Genomic DNA, 17515 nt, shown 5'->3' on the forward strand with positions numbered 1-17515 from the left:
AATACCATATGATATCACTTATATGTGGAATCTAAAATGTGCACAAATGAACCTATCTATGAAACAGAAACAGAAACAGACTCACGGACATAGAGAACAGACTTTTGGTTGCCAAGTGGGGAGGGGGTTGGGGGAGGGATGGAGTGGGAGGTTGGGGGGTAGCAGATGTAAGCTTATGTACAGGATGGATAAACAACAAGGTCCTGCTGTAGAGCACAGGGAACTATATTCCATATCCTATGATAAACCATAATGGAAAAGAATATAAAAAAAGAGTGTATATATATGTATAACTGAATCACTTTGCTGTACAGCAGAAATTAACACAGCATTGTAAATCAACTATACTTCAATTAAAAAAGTATTAAAAGGGGAAAAAAGAAATAAAACCATGCTACCTCAAGGCAACGCTGAGGCTCTGAAAGAACTGGTGAGCAGAGGTGAGGTGGCTTCTGGAAGTCACTGCAGAGTTTCACAAGGATGCTACCTGCGGTGAGAATGGAGGAGGAGACAGGTAGCAGGAGTTGAAGGAAAGAAGAGCAGAGAGGGAGGCTTACGTGGAGAGATTTCTCTTAAAGGTGGGATTTCTTTCTTTTTTTTGCGGTACGCGGGCCTCTCACTGTTGTGGCCTCTCCCGTCGTGGAGCACAGGCTCCGGACACGCAGGCTCAGCGGCCATGGCTCACGGGCCCAGCCGCTCCGCGGCATGTGGGATCTTCCCGGACCCGGGCACGAACCCGTGTCCCCTGCATCTGCAGGCGAACTCTCAACCACTGCGCCACCAGGGAAGCCCCAAAGGTGGAATTTCTGAGAGAACCAGCTGTTTTACTGGAGAGAGCAGGGCCAGGCCATCAAGGCAGAGAAGCTTCTGGTATCAAACCAAACCGGCTTGCCTCGTAGTTCTCCTGAAGGTGAGCTGTTGGGTAGATCAGGAGGAACCGTGTTAGGAGCCTCTTAGGCACAGGGCTCTCAAGGCTGGAACTGGTGGTCAGGCCCTCGGCCTTCGGAGCACGGCCCTCATTAGCAGTCTCCGGTGCCCCCAAGCGTGGATTGGAATAGTTTAGACATAAATGCCTCGCTCCTGATTGACTTGTTTCCATTGAGTCCATCCCTAGTAGGGATCTGTTGGTAATTATCCGGCTCCACTTCAGCCCCTCGGGGCCTGTATTCCGCAGCGGTAATGAGTCTGAGCTGCCTCTCTGGCATAATAAACAGCACGGGAACGGGTGCAAGGGCACCGCCTTCCTCTCTCAATAGGGTAACTCGGGCTTCAAGGACAATCAAGAGACTCACGATCACAGGCGAGCTTTAATTGCTTTGGTAAAACTGCAGATGAGTAGCCGGCATTGAGGTCTCCCCCAGTCTCAGCTGGGAAGTGAGATTTTTATTCATTTTGCTGGTTTGCAAAGTAGGGGGCTCGGTCACAACAACAATAGCTATCATTCAGTGAGTATTTATTACGTGCCAGGCCCTGGCACATAATTTAACACAGGGCCTGGGCCCTGTGTTAAATGCTTTCTATGCATTACTTTGTTTAAAACTCACCACTATTTCATGAGTGAGGAACTATGATTGTTCCCATTTTACAAATGCAGAAAGTGAGGCTCCCAAGAAGTGATGTGATTTGCCTGGTTGGTAAAGGATGGGTCTGGTTGTAAATCTGGGGATGCTGGGGAGGAGGCAGGCGTCCTGGACCTGAGGAACGTTTCTTGTGCCCTTTGTCTTTTTTTTTGAATGCAGCAAAACCAGTTCTTTTTTTTTTTTAACATCTTTATTGGGGTATAATTGCTTTACAAGGGTGTGTTAGTTTCTGCTTTATAACAAAGTGAATCAGCTATATGTATACATATATCCCCATATCTCCTCCCTCTTGCGTCTCCCTCCCACTCTCCCTATCCCACCCCTCTAGGTGGTCACAAAGCACCGAGCTGATCTCCCTGTGCTATGTGGCTGCTTCCCACTAGCTATCTATTTTACATTTGGTAGTGTATATATGTCTATGCCATGCTCTTGCTTCGTCCCAGCTTACCCTTCCCCCTCCCCGTGTCCTCAAGTCCATTCTCTATGTCTGTGTCTTTATTCCTGTCCTGCCCCTAGGTTCTTCAGAACCATTTTTTTTTAAGTTTCCATATATATTTGTTAGCATACGGTATTTGTTTTTCTCTTTGACTTACTTCACTCTGTATGACAGACTCTAGGTCCATCCACCTCACTACAAATAACTCAATTTCGTTTCTTTTTATGGCTGAGTAATATTCCATTGTATGCCGTTTATCTTCCAGCTTGATAAGGGATCATTATTTAAAGGAGATGGAGGCAAAGCAATATTTTTGTTTATGAAATCTTTGTCACAGTTCCTCTTTTGTCTCTCAAAAGGAGGGATCTCCTAAAATCTCCTAAAATCTGCCTGTCAAACAATCTCCATGTTCATATGTTACTGTAGGACCCCAAAGTCCACAACTCCTCAATAGTAGCAAGAGTTCCTAATAACTACACACACAACATCTGGGAAAGAAAGCGGCTTTTAAGACAAAATAGATAATATGATTTTTTAAAAGGAAAGGAGAGAAGCATCCGTAGGCACCAGTGATTGGAGAGATGTATATAACTGTCTGACGGGGTGATTTTCCCCTTATTTTTGTTTTGTATAATCAATTTATTTTTAATTTAAAATAATCTCTGGGAAACAGTTTAAAAAACAACCATAAAAACTCTGTCCTTAAAACTCAGAATATAAACCATTTCAAAGAAAGTGGAAAGGAAATGCAACATCTTTGATTTTAGAGGATAAGCTAAAGCTGAATTCAGGAAAAATAATTGCTTTAAATTCTTTAGTCATTAAACAAGTAAAAAGTGAAAACAAATGAAATAAGCATTGACCTCAAGAATGAGGAAGGTCAACAAGATAAACACAAGGAAAGCAGGAGAGAGGACTTAACAGAAAGAACGATCATGAATTGAACTAGAAATTCTAAGGCCAATAAACATTGATAGCTACATCCAAAATCTGGCTCTTTTGAAAGACCAATGAAACAGACAAGCCTCTGGCAAATCTAAAAATATAAGCAAAATTCAGAGTGGAAAAGGAAACAGAAGTGTGAAATTAGAGGATGTTTTAAAAGAATTATCAAAGGATATATTATAATACAGTGCAAATGAATTTGAAAATCTGGATGAAATGGAGTCTTTTCAAGGAAAATACAAATGAATAAAATTGACTAAAGAAATTAGTAGAAAATGTAAATAGACTAGTAGCCTTGAAAGAAATAGTAAAAGTTGTAAACAAACAAAACCCCATTCCCCAAAAGATTCCATGTTCAGACAATTTTATGGATGAGTTCTTTTAAACATACAAAGAACAAGTCATTTCCAGACTACTTGGATAGGTAGAGCAAATTAAAAATGTTTCTCAAATTGTTTTATGAAGCTAGCATAACTGATAGCAAAATATGATAAAAACATCACAAAAAAGAATACTACCGAAGTTCCTTAATGCAAAAATCCTAAATAAAATATCATCAAATCAATTCTAATCAAGTTGATTCTAACACTGTACTAAAAGTACATTAAAGCATGATCCAATGAAACTTAGTCTTGTAATGCAAGGATGGTTTAATGTTAGGAAAGTTATTAACACATCTCATTATATCAATAAGTACAAAGAGGGAAACCAAATGATCAACTCTGTAGATTTTGTAAAAAACATTTGATAATCTTTAATATTCACTTTTCTTAACGACGCTAGATAAAATTGGAATGAAGGTGCAGTTCCTTAATAAGATGAACAATTTCTACCTTAAAACAACATTTCATTAACTTAAAAGCAAAATACTAGAAATAATCCCATATTGTCAAGGGCAAAAAGAGATCCCTGTTATGATTTCCATGTCATCAATATTTAACGCTGCCAGTTTTTCAGCAATGATTTTCAAAAATAATATCCAGTCAGGCATGTTCTGAGACATGTGGCCTCTTCTGGGTATGCTACAATTTGGTGTCTCTTCAAATCTAATTTTAAAAGTTTAACATTTGAATTATGAAGGTTGTATGTGCTTGTTGAAACAACTGATACAATTCAAGCATCTAAAGTAAAATCAATAACTTTTTCTTCCCCTCTACAAACTAATATCCCTCATAGTCACTATTAAAAATTGGGGGGTGAGGGAGGGATGGATTGGGAGTTTGAGATTAGCAGATGCAAACTATTATATATAGAACGGATAAACAACAGGTCCTACTGTATAGCACAGGGAACTATATTCAATATCCTATGATAAACCATAGTGGAAAAGAATATGAAAAAGAATGTATACATATATGTGTGTGTGTGTGTGTGTGTGTGTGTGTGTGTGTATAACTGAATCACTTTGCTGTACAGCAGAAATTAACATTGTAAATCAACTATATTTCAATAAAATAAAAATTTTAAAATATTGTATATCTCCCATATTTTCCTTTGTTTACATAAACATCTGGAAACATATGAGTACTTACACAGGTTTTCTTTAAAAAGTGGGGAATACAAAATTATTGCTCTTCAGCTTGCTTTTTATTTCAGTTATCTGTTTATCATGTATATTCTTCCAATTAATGCAAAATACATGATTAAAACTAATGTTCAGTTATTATAAAGTGGAGTGGCTGAGTGCTATGTGGAGAAGAGTAGAAAAGGAGGACAATTCACAGTAGCTTTCAGCCTCTCTGTCTATGCCCCAACAATTCAGCTCTGACCCTGAACTTGCATGCCCGTTGAGCAAATAACATCCTTGCAGTTATTTGGAGCCACCTTCCTCAGACAGTAGTTTACTGACGATCCATTTGGTCCTTAAATAAGCCTCTTGAAGGGCTTCACTCATCCTCTACAAATGGCTCATCAGCATATTCCTTCCAGCCACATAGGACCCTCTCCTTGAGAGGACTTTTGGTGAATACAATGTTCAGTAACACTTGAGTCCTCCAGTTATGCTCTGATTGATGCCTCAGCTGAGTGTTTAGGTGTCTTGTCCCACAATCTAGCTCTAAATCTACTGTGGGCCAGGGGGTGGGGAAATGAGCACTCATATATAGTATGTGAAAATTTGACACAATATTTGTAGGAGTAGGAAGGGAAGGAGAGGCTGGGCCAGGAGAGGGGAAGGCCCTGGGATGACTAGAAATCATTTTCAGTCACTAGACACCCCACAGTCCAGATTAGGCCTGTTTATTTAGCATAGTGGGTTTTAAAAATTGATTAGTCACCAGCATTTAAAAACTGGGTGATTTTATCTAAAAATACAGATTTCTAACTCCCTTTGAAAAAAGTAATCACAGGATTCTGACACTAGGCCTCATATCCCTATATTACAGCAACTGTCAGGAGCTGCCCTGGTCCTTTAGTTTACCTACAGCTTCCAGGCTCAGATCTTCTACACAGCTGCCAAGTACAGCTGCACAGACTGTGCACTGCACAGTTTCAGAGGGTATCAGTCCCATAGACTGATATGAATGGTACCTGCTAGAATTGTGCAATGTGGTGGCCCTGCCTCTGTTCTTACTCGCATTTTGGTTCTCTGAATTAGAGATTTTTGACATATAATGGGCAATTTGCACAAAAGCCGTATTTAAGAAAGTCAAGGATCCCTTGCATCTCCATATATTAGCCATGCTTATTTTTGGCTGGTGGCCTTATGACTGAGTTCTATTCTCTTTGTGATTTTTCACATTTTCCAATTTTTCTGCAATGAACATTATTCCTTCTTTAATCAGAGAATGGGGGGAAACAACAATAAATGTTACTTTAAGAAAAAGTGAACAAGGTGCCTTGAGATTCTGGCAGGAAGGAGAGCAGAGACCAGCATTTACTTGCAAGTGAACGGCTGGAAGCAAGCAATGAGAGAATTTCTAATGAGGCCAGGAGTCCAGGGAATGTACCAGAAGGGGACTGTGATTACCATCTGAATCTAACAGTCTTCTTTAGAAATTACTAAGTGCACAGTGTCCTGGGAACACAGGGAGATGCAGAAACCAGCGCAGGAGCAGGGTACATTGCCTTAGGAATGAGGATTAAGGTTTGCTTTCTTTTTTTTCTTTCTCGATGAAAGGAAGTGAACATAGGCTCCGAGCTTGGGAGAAGCTTGATTAATTGCCAAGTTGTGGCTAGTGAATAAAAGTTCAATTAGAACTGTGCTTGCTAATGAAATCCAAATGCTGGAGCAGCAAACTGGCAGAAGCAGCCCTATTTTATGAAAGCACAAACCAGGAAGCTGGAAAGGATGGTGCTGGGGAGAGCAGACAGGTGCTCCCCTGGGCTGGAAGTACTGTGGGCGAGAGTGGTTTCACTGCAGCTTCGGCAGAAACAAGTTGCGTTCAAGTGCGTAAGATGTAAAAGCTTTGGTACTTCAAAGTCCTCATCTGTAAAACGAGGATAATAATACCTTCCTCATAGAGTTATCGTGAGAATGAAATGGTGTGACTTATATAAAGTTAGTGTGCCTTCCTTTTTCTCAAGCTAATTCAATATGTCGAGCACTTATAGAGAAAGCACCTGCAGAAGGCAGGCCACTGCGTAGGCCCTGTGGGGAGCAGTAGGCAGACAGCACAATATAGTACCATGTTCTTTATGCATATAATCTCTTTTAACATCACCATGATCCCATGAGATGACTATCTTTATAATAACTTAATTTTAAAAAAATTTTTCAAAAAATTTTAAAAATTTATTTTTGGCTGTGTTGGGTCTTCGTTTCTGTGCGAGGGCTTTCTCTAGCTGCGGAGAGCCGGGGCCACTCTTCATCGCGGTGCACGGGCCTCTCACTGTCGCGGCCTCTCTTGTTGCAGAGCACAAGCTCCAGACGTGCAGGCTCAGTAGTGTGGCTCACGGGCCTAGTTGCTCCGCGGCATGTGGGACCTTCCCAGACCAGGGCTCGAACCCGTGTCCTCTGCATTGGCAGGCAGATTCTCAACCACTGCACCACCAGGGAAGCTCTATAATAACTTGATTTTTAACTTTTCACTTGGAAATAACTTTAGATTCACAGAAAAGCTGAGAAAATAGTATAGAAAATTCCTCTGTATCCTTCATCCAGCTTCCCCTAATGTTAACATCTTACATAACCATAGTGCGAGTTTCAAAACCAGAAAATTAACATTAGTACAGTTCCGTTAAGTAAACTATAGCCCTACTCAGATTTCCCCTAATGTTACTCAGTGTTTCCCCTAGTGTCCTTTTTCTGTTCCAGGATCCCACATTGCATTTAGTTGTTGTGTCTCTTTAATTACTAAGTTACTGACGTTTTGAGGGTTTTTGGTTGTATGCATCGTTTTCTTTTTTTTTTTTTTTTTTTTTTTTTTTTTTTTTTTTGTTTTTCCTTATTACTTTTCTGTCTGGATGATCTGTCCATTGGTGTAAGTGAGGTGTTAAAGTTCCCCACTGTTACTGTGTTACTGTCGATTTCCTCTTTTATAGCTGTTAGCAGTTGCTTTATGTATTGAGGTGCTCCTATGTTGAGTGCATATATATTTACAATTGTTATATCTTCTTCTTGGATTGATCCCTTATGTAGTGTCCTTCTTTGTCTCTTGTAATAGTCTTTATTTTAAAGTCTAATTTGTCTGGTATGAGTATTGCTACTCCAGGTTTCTTTTGATTTCCATTTGCATGGAATATCTTTTTCCATCCCTTCTCTTTCAGTCTGTATATGTCCCTAGGTCTGAAGTGGGTCTCCTGTAGATAACATATATATGGGTCATGTTTTTGTATCCATTCAGCAAGACTGTGTCTTTTGGTTGGACCATTTAATCCATTCACATTTAAGATAATTATGGATATGTATATTCCTATTAGCATTTTCTCAATTGTTTTGGGTTGGTTTTTGCAGGTCCTTTTCTTCTCTTGTGTTTCCCACTTAGAGAAGTTACTTTACCATTTGTTGTAGAGCTGGTTTTGTGGTGGTGAATTCTCTTAGCATTTGTCTGTAAAATTTTTGATTTCTCTGTCGAATCTGAATGAGATCCTTGCTGGGTAGAGTAATCTTGGTTGTAGGTTCTTCCCTTTCATCATTTTAAATATATCGTGTCACTCCCTTCTGGCTAGTAGATTTTCTGCTGAGAAATCAGCTGTTAACCTTATGGGAGTTCCCTTGTATGTTATTTGTCATTTTTTCCTCGTTGTTTTTAATAATTTGTCTTTAATTTTTGTCAGTTTGATTACTATGTGTCTCGGCATGTTTCTCCTTGGGTTTATCTTGCCTGGGACTCTCTGCGCTTCCTGGACTTGGGTGACTGTTTCCTTTCCCATGTTAGGGAAGTTTTTGACTATAATCTCTTCAAATATTTTCTCGGGTCCTTTTCTCTCTCTCTCCTCTCCTTCTGGCATTCCTATAGTGCGAATGTTGGTGTGTTTAATGTTGTCCCAGAGGTCTCTTATTCTGTCATCATTTCTTTTCATTCTTTTTTCTTTATTCTGTTCTGAGGCTGTGAATTCCACTATTTTTCTTCCAGGTCACTTATCCATTCTTCTGCCTCATTTATTCTGCTATTGATTCCTTCCAGTGTAATTTTCTTTTCAGTTATTGTATTGTTCACCTCTGTTTGTTTTTTAAATCTTCTAGGTGTTTGTTCTTTAATTCTTCTAGGTCTTTTTTAAATATTTCTTGCATCTTCTTAATCTTTGCCTCCATTCTTTTTCCGAGGTCCTGGATAACCTTCACTATCATTATTCTGAATTCTTTTTCTGGAAGGTTGCCTATCTCCACTTCATTTAGTTGTTTTTCTGGGGTTTTATCTTGTTGCTTCACCTGGTACATAGCCCTCTGCCTTTTCATTTTGTCTGTCTTTCTGTGAATGTGGTTTTAGTTCTACAGGCTGCAGGATTGTAGTTTTTCTTGCTTCTGCTCTCGTTTTCTTTTTCTTTTTCTTTTTTTTTTTGCCACGCTACAAGACTTGCAGGATCTTAGTTCCCCAACCAGAGATCGAACCTGGGCTCCACCAGTGAAAGCACCGAGTCCTAACCACTGGATTGCCAGGAGCAAGGAGTGAGCATCTTGAGCGAGCAGTGAGGTAAAGGTCATTTGATGTGAGAAGGATCCACATAGCAAGTTTCATCTGAGATTAAATCAGTGTTTCTCAAATGCTCCTTATACCACTAGACATCAAGATTACCTGTAGTGACCATGCAGATCCCAGGGGACCAGTCCAGATCTCCTAAATCAGCCTCTTTGGAGGTGGATCCCAGAAATCTGCATTGTAACTTGTTTCCCAGTGGTTTTATGCACATTAAAATTTGTAACCTAAAGGAGGGAATGTATAGGGAGGGGAGGAAGGAAATAGAGTGTTAGCCATTTACCTAAATCCAATTTGCCTGAAGTGGAGGGTTGCTATGTGCTGTCTTCCCTGTAGGAGAGTTATACATCCCTGTTCCTTGAGCTCAGACCAAGCAGTAAGATTTGCTTTTGTCAGTCAAATGAGAGCAAAAGTGGCATGTGTTCCTCCTCTCAATGCTAGTACATGATTTACCACATCTCAGTAATATACCAAGTAGAAACTGTAGTATTAGCCTGTATCCTGGAATAAAGATAACATGGAGCAGAGCTTCATTCAACCCAGGTTGGAAACGTGCAGTGAGCAAGAAACACCCTTTGCTTTGGTAAGCCACTGAGATCTGCGGCAGAACCTAACCCACTCTGATTTGTAGCAGCTAATTTATCTAACACTAATTCACCTAGCTGCCTGTACACATAAATATCAGGATGTTTTCTTCAATTTGCTTAAGGAAATTTTTGAGTTAATTTTTAATTTCTTTGAAACATTCCCTAAACGTGTACTATTTTATTCTCGTGAATGTCTTCTTTTTTCCTCTGTCTGCTGAATGACCTCTCTTTATGTGTATGTTTCTCCCAATAAATATTTTCAGACCTGCAGCATTTTGTACAGGACTTACCAGATTCATCCCTTTTGATTATTTTTGTCTCATTCTTGATTTTTTTTTTTCTGTGCTATGCATGCCTGAGTGTACTTCAGGAGCTAAACCAAATTGATGTGTAGCCAGCATTCACTCCTGTTTAAGAAGGCACTGGCATTTTGACAGCAAGGATGAAGCCACGAGATAGATGGGTTGAAAATTATATTGAATTCCACTCTATTTTTCAAGATACTTAATTCATAAAGGAATTCTGGAATGATGAGACACGTGATACACATAACATTACTACAAATGTATTACTACATTATGAAACTTTGCAGAACACGCCTCTAGAAAAACTGGCAAAAAGTCATCAAAGTGTTTGAACATCTATTCATTTAACAGATACTTATCAAGTGCCTCAAACCTACCAGGGAGGTACAGCAGGGAATGATGAGTGGCTGCCCCCATGGAGGGCTCATTAAGACTAGATGGTTAGAAGTGGGATTTAGGGCCAGTGGTATGACTGAGCAATTTACTTAATCCTGTCTTTCTAGAGCCTCAGTTTCCCCATCTGTACGATGAGGGTGATATAACTCACATGATTGTATGAGAAATGGCTGAGCTCATGTATACAGAATGACACGGAGCTGGCTGACAGCAAATGCTTAAGAAGAGGTAGCCTTGTTGGCATTAGACAAATTGTCCTAGAGTGAGGTTACAGGGGTCATGAACAGAGGTGACTTTTTGGGAAAAAGTGTAAGCTGGTGGCAGGGTCAAGGGTCATTTGTTTAGCTCGGGATATGTAAGTATGCTTACTGGCAGAGGGAGAGTGAAAAAATATTGATGACCCAAGAGAGATGGGACCATCTGTGCAGCTAAGTCTTGGAAAACCCAGGCTGGTGTGGAATCCAGGTTGTAGGCAGACAAGTTAGATTCAACCCAAGCGGCAGAGCTACTTCTTCTGAGGCAGCAATGAAGCTTAGAATGAAATCATGAAGATACCCAAGGATCCTGAGGACCAGGCAGAAGTTGAGGGCTCTCAGCCGAAAGGCCCCTGGGCCTCTCTGATGGGAGGACACTGATGTGGCAGCTAAAGGCATTTGGGGAAATGTTGGCCAAGTAAGGGCAGATCTCCTCTGGCAGCCCTCCCTAGCTTCCCTCCCCAGCTTCCCTCCCCTTTCACTGTCCTTCTATCCTGTATAATTGCCTATTTAAATGTCTGTCACTCCGCTAGACTGTAAGCAACTTGTGTCCCGCGGCCTCCAGCCCAGTTCCCTGCTCCTGGCACAGAGCAGAAATCAATCAATATCTGTGGAAAAACGCGCCGAACGAATGAATAAAGAAATGAGAGAATTCACCGGTGGCCCCAAAGAAACATTGAACAACTCTACCTGCAGGTGGCGCTAGCTGAACAGGCAGAGGAGAGTGGGAAGGGCATTTAGGAGCCAACAGACCTGCAAGAAGTAGCCTGCAATGTAGTGGGGACTGGGTTGGAGTCGGGGGTAGCGTGGTGTTACTGGTTCCCTACGTACGGCCGAAGGTTATTTCATCTTAGTTGCGGATAAACCACGTTATCCCTATGCAGCTGGCTTTTGAGGCCGAAGTAATTGCGTCAGAATGTGGGGGCTGCAGCGTCTTTCGATGATTAAATTTAAAGACCATTGGCTTTAGAGTTGGCTCTCCGAGTTTAAATCCAGGCTGTGAAATCCTGAGCAAGTCACTTAACTTCCCCGGGCCTCGGTTTTCCCTCTGAGAAATGGGCATGATGATAATTGTGCCCACGCCCTCGTAGAGCTGCTACAGAGGCGGCAGGGGAAGCGAGGCGCACAGGGCTGCCTGGCACAGAGCAGGAAGCAGGCACCTAGCGGTGATCAGTGTGAGGGTTAGGGTTGGGCTTTGTGATCTGACTTAAAAGGGCTAGTGGGCATCTTGCTCCCGTCCTGCCCACTCGGGCGGCGTGGAGGAGGCTCTCCCGGCCTGGTGCACCTGCTTCGTAGCTCCTGCAGCCTCTCCCCAAGGCAGGGAGCGGGCAGCAGAGGTTCTGGGGCTTTCCAGCCAGACAGGGGTCTCGAAAGGAGGCTCCAGGGCTTGTGGGTCCGTGGCTTCTGCTGCTTCCCTCCTCCTCCGCCTTGTGGCTCACAAAGTGGCCCTTTAAATGGTTTTTATAGAGGCATAAAAGAGCCGCGGGTGGCTGGGCCCCTCCCATGGCCTTCTAGCTGGTGGTAAATTGCCTCTCTTGGCAGAAGCGGCTGCTGGGAGCGCCAGCATCAATAGTAGCTGAGCCCTGGGTCTGGGGAAGCTAGCGCCTGCGCACTGGGCCACGCAGCTCCGGCCTGATTGCTGGCCCTGCGGTGGGTTGGGGATTCTGGGGAGTGGGCCGAGGCCAAGACGTGCTCTGGACTGCTGGACTGGGCAGGCAGGGCTGAAGCCAGGCCACCTCAAGGCCTCCTTGTCCTACAGGAGGCTGGGCCCCCTGTATCCCAGGAATCCTGGGGTTGCTGGGAGTGTGCTGGGGTAGGGTTGGCAGAGATGGAACATGGATCTTGGATCTAAGGGTGGCTGTAGCCAGAACCAGAAGTAGCCCCCATTATCCCCTTTGGCTTGAGGGCCAGGCAGGGGCTGGTGTCAAGTTAGGAGCCTGTCATAATACCCTGGTGGTTGCCAGCATCCACTCTGGACTCAAAAAGCTTAGGTGTGTGCTTCAACCTTTGCCTCTCAATACGACTCTGTGTAAATTGCATATTTGGGTCTCAGTTTGCTCATCTGCAAAATGGAATTATTAAAGTAGCTTTCTCAAGTTGATGTGCTCTTACAGGTTTGACATACACAGTTCACTCCCAGTCTGCTCTGGTCTGCATGCTGTGTCCCCTGCACCCCCCATGCCCCCCCCCCCGAATCATATGTTGAAACTTATAATGCCCAAAGTGATGGTATTAGGAGGTGAACTTTGGGGAGGTGATTAGGTCATAAGGGTGGAACCCTCATGAATGGGATTAGTGCCTTTATAAAAGAGACCCCAGAGAGCTCTCTCACCCCTTCTGCAGTATGAGGTCACAGCAAGAAGAGGGTTGTCTATGAAACAGGAAGCTGGGCCCCAGCAGACACCAAATCTGCTGGGTGCCTTGATCTGAAGCTTCCCAGCCTCCAGAACTGTGAGGAATACATTTCTATTGTTTATAAGCCACCAAGTTTATGGTATTTTTGTTACAGCAGCTAAAGGGACTAAGACAGTCCTACAGCCATGCAGGCATAACCAATCATAGCAGTCTCCCCTGCTAAGCCTAGATAGCCACAACTGTCGCTCCAAGTGCTGCCTAATCCATTAAGGTTGGTGCTCAGGATGAAACCTACAGACCATCACTGGCCTTGGGCCTTGCCAGGCCAAGGACTACAAGCTCCATCACAATTATAGCTCTTTGCTTCACTTAAGAATGAATAACCCTGCAATTATTGAACATAAGCACGTTCCAACTTTCATTGCACTAGAGAAGTTTGCATCAGCCAATAGGTTATAAATAAATGTGCATATCTTCTCAGCCATTATTTAGAGGAAGATAATGTATCTGGAGACATTTCATGTGTAGACTCTAAAGAACTAAACATCATCAGATATTTACTTAAAACAAACAGAAACTTTGGCGTTTCATTTGCCTGTTAGGACCTATTATGATGCTGTAATAGCTCATAGGTCTTGAGAATCAGAAGGGATAATGTATGTAAAGTACTTGGCACAGTACCTAGAACAATGGCATTTGTTCCATAAAAGTTAGCACTCGCTAATACTAAGATATCAGTGACTGCAGCACGTGGGGTACGAATGCGCAATGTTTACCTACGATTAAGTTCTGCTACACGAACAGAAACTGCTCTGCCTGATGCCATGCCCACACTCAGCCCCTTCCCTTCCCTTCCCAGGCCCACCTTCCCACTCCCGCAGGCTTCTCCTGAGAGCACCTCTAATAAATGACTTTCACGTGAATCCTTGCTCTGAGGCGTGCTTCTGGGACACCCAATCTAGGACAACCACCATGACTGGCTGATATCAGGACCAGTCAGATTCCAAGCCAGTTCACAGCAAGGATGTGAGCAAGAACTCAACAGCACCCTTGTCCCTGCTGGGCACGCTCTCATCAATAGTAGCTAACACTTGTGCCAGACACTACGTCAGCTGCTTGATATATATTAACTCAATACTCACAGTAACTCTGTGAGATAGATACTCTTATTCACGTTTCCAGATGAAGAAGCAGAGAACCAGAGAGATCAAGGGACTTGCACAAGGTCCCACAGCTAATAAGTAGCAGAGCCTGAATTCAAACCTAGGCAATTTGGCCCTTAGAGTTTGGGTCTTAACAGTATACTCTGTAGCCTGTCACTACAAGGCACCCGGGAGAATTCAGTAACTGAACAGCAGGAGTTATTAATATAAGCAGCAGATCAGCTGGGAAGTGAATTATCCATGGCTTATTAAAAAAATTTGTTTGGAAATCAACCAAAATGTCTATGAGAAGAAATTTTGAATAAGGTCAGGCAAAATACAAAATAAAATTGAGAGTTTTTGAAAAGAATACAATGAGTTTGTGTATAACGTTTTTCTGAGGTCTTGCTGGCCCTTGATTGGGGTCATCTCTGACCTCTGGACATCCTGGCTCTGGGATCCTGTAACCTAAATCAGAAATAGTTCCTGTTAGGGCCTCCTGCCTAAAGGTCTAGGTGACACGTGAGTGGGCAAGGATGTGCACATGTAACACCAACCATACACACACACCTGGAGGTGTCATCTTTTGAAAACTAAAGAGGACTGTGCTGTTTCCATGCGACCTCTGTTGTCTGCATTCCTCCTCACAGAGGCTGGGGTCATCTCATTTAGGTGATGGTCAAGAAGGATGGTGTTGTGGGGACCACTCGAAGCTTGAGCTAAAGTGAGGGAGACAGGCATAGAATATAAGGCAGGGGACTGGAATGTTCATGATGTTGTCTTCATTCACACTTTGGTGCTGGGATGACTGAAATGCTGGCCAGCACCCCCTTCTCTCTGACTCTCTGTTTCTTTCTTTTCATGTGACCTCTCTTCATGAGAGCTTGGGCTTCCTCATAGCATGGCAATTTCAGGGTAATCTGACTTCTTACATGGTAGCAGGCTTCCATCCAAGAGTACAAGCAGAGACTGTGCAGCCTCTTAAAGGCTATGCCTTGAACTGGCACAGCATCACTTCTGCCAAATTCCTTTGTTCAAGCCAGTCATAGGGGCCAGTTCAGATTTAAGGTAGGAGAAGAAGACCCTAGCCTTCAACTGGAGGAGTGGCAAAGAATTTACTCTGCCACAACTATGATGTAAAAAAGACATAAAGTTTTATTGTTAAGCTACTGGACTGTTGGGACTGTTTGTTACAGCAGCTGGCCTATACTGACTAATACACTCTGTCATAAATCAGATGTAGGGGCTCATTCACATCTTCCCTCAAAAAGGAGTCCCTTCTACAAAGACCATCTAGTACATGAAGCAAAACTGAGAGAAAATGGAAGACACTGTACAAGGAATAATCTCTAGTTCTTGTAAAGACCTTTATTTTCTGATTTTCCAACTCTTTTTGCATTAAAGGAAAATATGTTCAAGGGAGAGATATATGGACTCATATTTGGTTTAAAGATAGCTTTTATTAGGGAAAAAAGGCTTGTAGTCAAAATGATCTCTAGCCAAAATGGACTGTCCTGGAAGTAATAAGTTTCCCATCACGTGGAGGCAGTTGAGCAGAGGCTGGTGTCACCGGGATGCTGGATGAGGAATCCAGCTGTCAACACTTCCACTCCCGAGACTAGTTTTACTCAGACCCAGTGAGAACCCAGTTTGGTGGAATCCTTCCCATCCCAAGAGACCACCTGGTTAGAAATCTAAGCTCTAGCTCATCATGATCAGACAACTAGGGAATGTGAACATTCATCTTTCCAGAAAGTTCAAACGCCAGGTAATAAGAAATCGCTCCTTGGCATTGGATAGGAATAACGCTGGTCTGCAGCATGGTGGCTTTATTCTCTGGAGGCATCTCTGAAACCTGAGAGAGAATGATGTGGGAAACAGGCTACAGGATGGGGTCAACCCATGAGGGGTCCTGCCCAGCTCTATCCTGAGCTTCCAAAGACTCTTCCACCTACCTTCTCCCTGGACCACCTCCCCGGCTCCGGCACCAACAAGCTGATCCAGCAGGGAGCTGGTGGCCGAGTGAACATCTTCAAGGCTTGGTTAAAACAGGCCATCAACACTGGGAGAGTACAGGTGTGCTCCTGAAAGGACAGACTGTCTGGGTGGATAGAACATGTAGTCAGAGTTTCTTAAATGCTAGTGTTTGGATAATATTGTGGATAATTTGCATTTTCTCCCTTTTCCTTCTTCCCCTGCAGGCAGGTGGCAGGCTTGGTGTTTGGTTGCCTCGGGGGAGGAATGTGTCAGAGCTGAAGGTAGAATTATCCCGGAGATTTCTGTCATTGTTCTGAAAACCTAAACATGTTAGGGATGGGTTTGTGGGAGGAGGCGGAGTGGCTTGGGAGACTCAGGAAAGAGAGAGAGAGGGGCTTCCCTAAGACTAAGAAAAAGAGATATCCCCTGGGCTGCACTATGAGAGAGTGGCCAGTGGATCCCTGGAGCAGTGGGAAGACAGAATGACCCAGGGAGAAATGGGTACGTGGTATGTCAAGGACATAAGACCAAAGGGATTTGGACTCCCAGCCTCACCAGAGACCCCTGTGTCCCACGCCTGGAGAGGAAGCAGCAGAGAGAACTCCGAGCTGAAAGCACCACACAGATGCAGCGATAGAGCTCTCAGGGGTGACTGATGACTGCAGATCCTGTGCCCCCGGCCTTGGCACTACATCCGACCCCAGATCCTTGACAGCACAGCCTGGGTTGAGCTGAAGGAGGGCTGGAGAACAGAGGTGGAGGTCCCTTCTCGCACCATGAGCTCAGAACAGGGAACGAGGCTGGTTACTGAGGACAGAGAGATGTGACCATTCTTATACCCCTGACTTTTTTTTTTTTTTTTTTGTGGTACACGGGCCTCTCACTGTTGTGGCCTCTCCCGTTGCAGAACACAGGCTCTGGATGCGCAGGCTCAGCGGCCATGGCTCACAGGCCCAGCCACTCCCTGGCATGTGGGATCTTCCCGGACCGGGGCACGAACCCGTGTCCCCTGCATCGGCAGGCAGACTCTCAACCACTGCGCCACCAGGGAAGCCCTACCCCTGACTTTTGATTCACGCTGACTTTTGATTCATGTCCCCTCTATATTTATTATTGGTGGGTAGAGAACTGAGTAAGTGAGGGAGGAAATGATGCTGGCATTTCCGGTTGACTCGGGGCAGCTGAGTCTGTGCTTGCTTTCCAGGGTGTCCTGGAGGAGTTCTAGAGCGGTTGCCTCCCCTGGGCTTCTGTATTCACAGTTAAGGAGGTAATCCATGCCTAATGATGCCATAAGCACCATCACACCTTCTTTTGTGTAAATAATGTCTGATAGAATGAGGTGTGAACCTGCTGTGGCAAAGAACACTTAGCTGTTAAATGCTTTCCTTTCCACTCCATTGACTTTCCCTATTTACAGCTATTCCAGCAGAGCGTTCATGTCATATTAATTTCCTGCCAGCT

The 17515-nt window shown here is 43.5% G+C and overlaps 1 long non-coding RNA gene across 1 annotated transcript; it reads right to left on the bottom strand.

Moving 5' to 3' along the window:
• Nucleotides 1-15515: 15515 nt before the first annotated feature.
• On the bottom strand, nt 15516-16785 carry LOC132593535 (uncharacterized). The gene is made up of 3 exons (XR_009559151.1): nt 16610-16785; nt 16033-16161; nt 15516-15932 (listed from the first exon to the last, which is right to left on the bottom strand). It is a non-coding gene; the product is annotated as an uncharacterized lncRNA (long non-coding RNA).
• Nucleotides 16786-17515: the final 730 nt, after the last annotated feature.

The sequence above is a fragment of the Globicephala melas genome, chromosome 15, assembly GCF_963455315.2.
Source record: "Globicephala melas chromosome 15, mGloMel1.2, whole genome shotgun sequence".
Lineage (NCBI taxonomy): Eukaryota > Metazoa > Chordata > Mammalia > Artiodactyla > Delphinidae > Globicephala > Globicephala melas.